Source organism: Apodemus sylvaticus, chromosome X, assembly GCF_947179515.1.
Source record: "Apodemus sylvaticus chromosome X, mApoSyl1.1, whole genome shotgun sequence".
Lineage (NCBI taxonomy): Eukaryota > Metazoa > Chordata > Mammalia > Rodentia > Muridae > Apodemus > Apodemus sylvaticus.
The window spans coordinates 29,543,019-29,549,691 of record NC_067495.1 but is presented as its reverse complement, the minus strand read 5'-3'; the positions used below and the strand labels follow the sequence as shown (position 1 = coordinate 29,549,691).

General features: G+C 44.4%; 1 non-coding gene across 1 annotated transcript; it reads right to left on the bottom strand.

Moving 5' to 3' along the window:
• Nucleotides 1-6,187: 6,187 nt before the first annotated feature.
• LOC127675906 (small nucleolar RNA SNORA48) lies at nucleotides 6,188-6,329 on the bottom strand. The gene has a single exon (XR_007975586.1). It is a non-coding gene; the product is annotated as a small nucleolar RNA SNORA48 (small nucleolar RNA).
• Nucleotides 6,330-6,673: the final 344 nt, after the last annotated feature.

The window sequence follows — 6,673 nt, the reverse complement described above, 5'->3', positions numbered from 1 at the left end:
ATAATCACAGGAGATACAGGGAGGGACCTGGGAGGGGAAAAGTGTACAGGTTTAGATTCAGGAAAAGGTGGGTGGGGGAAAACTTCAGAGAGTCAGGAAACTGAACGGAGGTGTGTAGCAATGGGTGATGGGGAACTGGAGGTAGAAAGTCCCAGATGCAAGGAAAGCAAGAGACTCCTAGGATCCAGCAGGGATTAGTATGTATTAAGTGATGGGCTAGCCAGCACCTCCTTGAGATGTTTAAATGCAGAGACTAAATAAAGGGGGGAGAAAAAAAAGAAAAGGAGTACTGAGTTATTTATGGCAAAAATGTACCCCTGATTCATGTAAAGGGCCCTAATCTCAGGAGGCTAGCCGTTCAACGCTTCCTTGGCCCTAAAGGCAAGTATAGGAAATAAGGGATTTGCCCAGATACAGCCCATCAAGAAAGGAGTTGGACCAGCACCCAGGACATGAGCAACTGAAGAAATGGTTTCTCTGAACGTGCTAATATAATAATACTCATAAGGGAGCAATAATGAACACAGCCTGTTTAGCTTGTTTGAATGACTAACGAGTATCCCTCTCTTTCGTTCTTCTGACAACTCTAAAGAATGCAGAGGCAGTTCACCTCCATTTCCCAGCTGAGAAAGGTGGAGGAACTCACGCATGATGTCACAGTTGGTCCATACCACAGGAGAAATTTGAACTCAGGGTTCTTCTGCCCTTATGTTAGTTACTTTCTTGTTGACCAAAGCAACTGAAGGAATGAAAGGCTCAGTTTGAGAATGCAGTCTAACGTGCCAAGGGAAGCGTGGCAGCAGGACTTGGAGATGTCTGGTGGCGTTGCATCTAGAGTCAGGAAGCAGGAAGAGCAATGAATGTAGGTGATCAGTTCACTTCTCCTTTTTATTCAGTCTAGGACCCCAGCCTGCGGAAGGCTTCCACCCACAGTTACAGCGGGCTGCCCACGTGAATTAACCTAGTGTAGAAACTCCTTCACAGACACACCCAGAGGTGTGTCTTTTAGGTGATTTTAGACCCTGTCAAGTTTTTGTTTGTTTGTTTGTTTTTTGAGACAGGGTTTCTCTGTATAGCCCTGGCTGTCCTGGAACTCACTCTGTAGACCAGGCTGGCCTCAAACTCAGAAATCCACCTGCCTCTGCCTCCCAAGTGCTGGGATTAAAGGGGTGCACCACCACCACCTGTGTCAAGTTTATAACATTAACCATCACAGACACCCATCATGGTTCACCTTACAACTTTGTTTCCAAGAAAGCAGATGGTATCCTGCCAGTGGAGTGTAAAATGATACAAGCTTACTGGGGTTTTTTTTTTTTTGCATTTATTAGGGAAAAATGGAAAACTGAGGTGAACTGGTGATTTACAAGACGTCCTTTGTCAATCAGTTTTGTCCCTAATACTTGTCCACTTCAGGAAAGTGTTAGGCAATTAATGACACAGACAACACAAATATGTAAAAGATGGTCGCCGAGGGTCTGAAGACAGGAACCTTTGCTGTATATCAGTTGAAAAGGACTGTAGGATTGTAGTAGGCCTGGACCTGCTACTAAAGAACAAATGACCTTGTAGCAGTTGCTGGCCCGCTGGGCTTCAGCTTTGTCCTAGGTAGAACAGGCTGGGAGCTGAGGTCATCCATGGAGCCACTCCAGCTGGAAGCTGCTCAGATAGAAACTGAGTGTGATGTCCAAAAAAGCGTTAGGGTGGGGCTTTTTTGGGCCCCTTTCCTTCTTCTGCAGTCAGTTTTAATTTGTTCAAAATAAAGCTGATTGGAGGCTGCTGGATTCAGGGCACATTCCTATGTGTAAGTTGCCCAGAATCTCTTTTCTCAGGAGCCTTTAAGGAAGGTTCCTAAGGCAGCTTGGATTCTGGTGTCTCCTTCCCTCTCCTTGGCTCTGTGCCCTGGCCCCCGGGCAGCCCACTTAGAGGGGGAAGATCATGACAGACAAAGAGGCAAGGAAGGGTTTCTGTAGGCTGTTCTTATCTAAAGGCAGGACAAAAGAGATGACTTGTCAGGATTCTAGCAAGGAGGGGATTTAGGGCAGTAAGAGGAATGGAATTCTTGACAGGTCGACTCTGCATGGAGTCAGGGTCAGTGCAGAAAGGTTTGTGGAAACAGCACGCCACCCATTTGAATGTGTCTTGGATGCACTTCTAGTTGGATGCGTCAAGAGCTGTCCTCCTCCTCTGAAGCAGGTCAGCAACACAGAACAAAAAAAGTACAAGGTACACTGCAAGTTACTGAAATTATGAGGAAATCTGGGGTCACTCTGACCTACCTGTTCTTGGGTAACAACTTACTCTCCTTGTGCCCCAGTTTCCTGGTATGTGAATATATATATATAAAACTATAGGTACCTCCAAAGTTTGTAGTAATGACTGAATGAAATAATACATTTAAACTATGGCATGGAATAAGAGTACTTATACAAACATTTGTCAAAATCCTGCTGTGATCATGAATGGGTCCTATAACTTTAAGCTTCAGTAATACTAAAAGCACACATTTCAAGAGAGGACTGATAAAAAACGATCCTATTGCATAATAACATAAACAGGGCATAATAAAACAGGATGTGGTGGTGCATACCTGCAATTCCAGCATTCAGAAGGCAGAGGTAGGAAGATTATGGAAAGTTCCAGGTCAGCCTGACCCATTAAATGAAACCCCATCTTAAGGAGAAACAGGAGGAGGAGGAGGAGGAGATCAAGAAAAGGTCCAAACTAGAGGGCTGTGGAGATGGCTTGTGGGTAAACTGTTTGCTGTACATGAATAGGAACCTGACTTTGGATTCTCAGCACCCATGTAAAAGTTGAATGAAATAGCTTGCATATGTAACCCATGTGCTGGGGTCGGGGTGGGATTGTGATAGGTGGATTCCCAGAGTTCTCTGGACAGCCACTCTAGCTCAGTTGGGTTCAATGAGAGACCCTGTTTCATGAAAATAGGCGGACATGAACTAAGGCAGACATCTTCCTCTGAGCTCCACACACTTGCATACAAATATGCATGCAACCACACACACAAGCATACACACATATGTATACACATACACACATACACACACATGTACACACACACACAGCAAAAGAAAACAAAATAACGCCCTGAGCAGAATGTCTCTGTGTTTGACTTGCTCAATAAGGATTAGTTGTGACAGGCATCTCGGAGCGGTACTCTTCAAATCCTCTCTTAAGAAAAGACGCATGGCTGCAGCTGTAACAAAGATTGCCAGCAGACAGCATTATTTGCTTGGGTACAATATGTCCCTTAGAAGCTCTCTGAAACAGAGCCTACTTTTTTTTTCTGTCCCTAAGGTGTCTAGCACAACACTGACAAAACAGCAGACGGGCTCTAAATGCTTGTTGAAGGACTGGCTAAATTAGAAACTTACTTCTGAAACATGGAGTAAATCTCAGTGGAGTAGACTTTGAAGCATCCAAGGTTAGAGGAGAGGAAGCACTTCTTAGAGCCTAATCCAAGCCCACAGAGGGATGGATGAAGCTGATCTTGCCAAAATCACTCGCCATCTCAACAGAGTTCTTTTCCTTATCTTCTTTTAAAGATAGGCAGTAGAGACCCAGCTTTTTGGGATCCAATTTAGTTCAATCAAAATCCCTCCACTGTCTCCCAGGCCTGGATGGGAGGAGCCAGGAGTGCTGCCCTGATCTTGTTTCCAGCCAGGACTGCCTCTGAAAGTGTAGTCTTGGCAGATGTGCCCTTTCAAGGAGATTTTTATCTTACAGAGCTTGACAGATTTTCGGCTTCACTCTTTAATTTGAAGTTTCTCATATTACCCCTTCCCCTGCTGCCATTCCAGCTTGGGTAATTTTTCTCTAAAGCGACAGTTTCTCAGTTGGTGGTTGCATTCCAGAGGAGGTTAATGGGAAAGGCAGAATTGCCACATCTTGAATAACTTAAACCAAAGTGAGAATTGGATATGGGATTGACCAGAATATAGCCCAGTCCCAGGCTTTGGAGTAGTATTTTCCAAACACCAGTCTATGGAGCAGGAGCAAGGCCCTATTCCCATGAAGCTGTGATCTGGTGAGACAGTGCTAACATGCAATGGTGGCCACCAACATTCTGTAACCCCTCCAGTGGTGTGGTAGAGTCTATTTCTGTACCCTTGAACTTCGGCTGGTCTTTGACTTGTTAGACCAAAGGTATGCAGCAGAAGTGATGCTTCAATTCCTTACTTAGAGGCCAAGCTCTTGGAACACAATAGCTACCAGGTGACTCTGTCTCTGGTGAATCTACTAGAGGGCAGGAGCACAGGCAGAGAAGGCCCCTATGATCCAGCCCTCTCCACAGAGGCCATAATAAACCAGCCAGTCTCAGCTGGCCCAGGCTGACAGCACATGTATGCACAAGCCCAGATCAACTGGCTAACTCACAAAATCATGCATAATTAAATAAGTGATGAGAAGACCTATAGGTTTTAGGGCAGATCATTACATACGAAAAACAAATGCAGGGGAGACTATGCAATCTAGGAAAGGACACAACGTAAAGATGATTCCAAACAAATGACCAAGATAAGTTACACTGTGACATGCTCCATTTGAGAAACAAACAGGGCCAGGTGATAGACAAGGACTATGGGCAGTAAACTGAGAAACCTGGGAGAACATCTCGGAAGTAGTGATGTTTTTGCTGGGATCCAAAGGAAAGGAAGAAGCCAGTTAGGTGAAGACTTGAGAAGATGTGAGAAACTAGAAGTGATTGGCTGTAAAAGTAGACATGTTTTTAAAAGACAGTGAACGAAGGCCAGAGCTCAGTAAGAGAACAGGACCACAGGGAGACAGAGGAGTAGGTGAGGTGCAGTAAGAAAGTCCTAGAGGATTTCATATGAAACCCAGGACCTATGCAACATCCACCTTTTATGCTCACTCTTGCTGCAGGAAGGAGCATAGAGGACCAAATTCTGGAATTATTTTAGAGGAAGGCCTTTTTACAAAGCATATGCTGGCCTGAAACCAATTTTTTTTTTTAATCTCATCCATGTGTCTAATGAACTTTTGGTCACTGGCATAGCTTTACTGTTTAAGTGCTTGCTGACTTTAAATTTTCATTGAGAACTCTTTAAAGTTTTGTTGTATTTTTAAATGGCGGGTTATAATTGTATATATTTATGGGGTATAGCTGGATGGATAGGGCATAATTGCCTCATGTTTTACAGAGGCTTTATTGGTAACTAATAGGTGGACAAGATTTTTCTCACACTTTTAATAGCGGATAAAGCACTGGATTGCATGTAAAATAGAGTCACAATTCTTTTTTTTTTTTTTTTTTTTTTTTTTTTTTTTGGTTTTTTGGATTTGTTTTTTTTCCCCGAGACAGGGTTTCTCTGTGTAGCCCTGGCTGTCCTGGAACTCACTCTGTAGACCAGGATGGCCTTGAACTCAGAAATCTGCCTGCCTCTGCCTCCCAGAGTGCTGGGATTAAAGGCGTGTGCCACCATCTCCCTGCTCGCAATTCTTTTTTAAAAAACTTTTTATTGATTCTTTGAGTTTCACATCATACACCCCAGTCCCACTCATCACCCTGTTTCTTCATATCCACCCTTTGCCCTTGCAACCTCTCCCCCTAAAGAAACCAAACTCACAAACAACAAACAATAAAACCAAGCATAGAAAACATCTCATCGTTGGAGCTGTAGTGTGTAACAGAGCTGGTCAGCTCTCCCTTATTTGCACTACGAGGGCGAGCTGGGGGAGGTCCAGTTCTACATCTGGACATCTACATGATCCCCAGCAGCCATCCTGACTAGGGACATCCCAATGTTCTCTAAGGGTGATATGAGTGGACATCAATACCATCTCCTGCTACTGCACAGCCATAGATTCACATACAGCCCTCAGTGGCAGCTCTGGCTGGGTGGTAGTGGGGCTGACCCCACTCTCCACCCTCGAGTCTCTAGTTCCATCTCTCGTCATAAAGCTCAAGCTGCTCCACTTCTTTCTCTCCCATCTGTCCACCACATATTTGTACATTGTGGTGGCTCCCACTGCAGGCTGGCAGGCTGGAGGGCCCCTGGGTGACATCCTCCATCCATTCTGCATGGCATGGCAGCAAATGGGTGTCTAGCTAGGTCTACCTGTACTGTACACTGGAAGCCAGGTCTGTGGGTGGCAAGCTGATCAGCAGGTCTCTGGCTTCTTCTTCCCAGGCTAGATTTGATTTTTATGAGTCCTAGGCATAAGACAGCTTTGGCCACCAAACCAGGCATCAAGCTAGGATGAACATAGTAGGACTGCCACCTACTATGCCCCTAACTGATACAAGAACACTAACAACAAAGTGTCTTTTGCCCATTGCCAGGGCAGGGGTGTGATTCACGATTCTTAATCTCACAGTTTTATGAAATTTTCCGTGATACATTTTCTAAAGGCAGACTCTACTCTGAATATCTTTAACTCAAATTTTCATAATAGTGTCCCCAGACATCTACATTTGCTTATAAATCATCTACTACTTGATGTGATTTTTCTTATACGTTTACTTGAAAATATTTGTTTGGAAATGATTATCAAGGAGCGGCACAGGGCTGAAATTCCTGCTCAGTGGTAAAGTATTTTGCATGCATGAAGTCCTGAGCTCCATCACTAGCAACCCAAAAGGAAGAAGGGAGAAAGAATAGAAGGAAAGAAGGCAGGTAGAAATAGAGTG